The sequence below is a fragment of the Octodon degus genome, unplaced genomic scaffold (assembly GCF_000260255.1).
Source record: "Octodon degus isolate 3935 unplaced genomic scaffold, OctDeg1.0 scaffold00038, whole genome shotgun sequence".
Taxonomy (NCBI): domain Eukaryota; kingdom Metazoa; phylum Chordata; class Mammalia; order Rodentia; family Octodontidae; genus Octodon; species Octodon degus.
The window spans coordinates 3,468,501-3,469,113 of record NW_004524614.1 but is presented as its reverse complement, the minus strand read 5'-3'; the positions used below and the strand labels follow the sequence as shown (position 1 = coordinate 3,469,113).

The window sequence follows — 613 nt, the reverse complement described above, 5'->3', positions numbered from 1 at the left end:
GAGCAGGGAAGGGCAGCCTGGAGCGGGCAGCCCGCCCGGCTGCAGCCCGCACTCACCGGTCCGCGATCTCGCTGCCGGCGCCGGGGCTGCGCTCGGAGCTCCATGGTCCAGCCGCTCCGCTGCGCCCGACGCCCCCGCCCCGCACCACACCGCACGCAGCGGCGCGAGCGACGCCGCCTCCGGCCCGGCCACAGCCGCGGCCACGCCCCCTCCCTGCGGGGGGCCCGGCCGGAGTAGGAGGGGGCTCAAAGCCAGCTCCCCCAACCAGAGCCCATTCACAGCGCTGCTCCACCAGGATTGGCGGGCACCCCGGCCAATGGAGAGCCAGCAGGCCCGCGGAGCGTCTGCGCCGGGGGGCGGGGGATTGCGGAGGAGGAGGCTCTGGTCCTTCATCCTCCGCCTCCGCTTGGGTAGGAGGATTTGGCTGGAGTCCTTTTCCGGGGGGCCAGATAGGGTTACTTTGGGCCGAGTTCATCCTTGTAGCCTCTCTGGTTGCTAAGCACCCACTACAGTCGCCCTGAGTTTTCACCTATATCTTCATCTTACCTGGGTGTTGAGGGCTCCTAGGATCAGAGGTCTCTGTGTACCTCGGTTTTGAGGTTTCAGTCTCCCC

The 613-nt window shown here is 68.7% G+C and overlaps 1 protein-coding gene across 2 annotated transcripts in view; it reads right to left on the bottom strand.

Annotated features, from left to right (window-relative positions):
* Window positions 1–183, bottom strand: part of Wasf3 (WAS protein family member 3) — a 140,930-nt gene extending 140,747 nt beyond the window's left edge. For both annotated transcript variants that reach the window (XM_023715105.1, XM_012514725.2), the window contains exon 1: window positions 57–183. The gene's annotated coding sequence lies outside the window, so the exon portion shown is untranslated. The remainder of the gene's footprint in view (window positions 1–56) is intronic.
* Window positions 184–613: the final 430 nt, after the last annotated feature.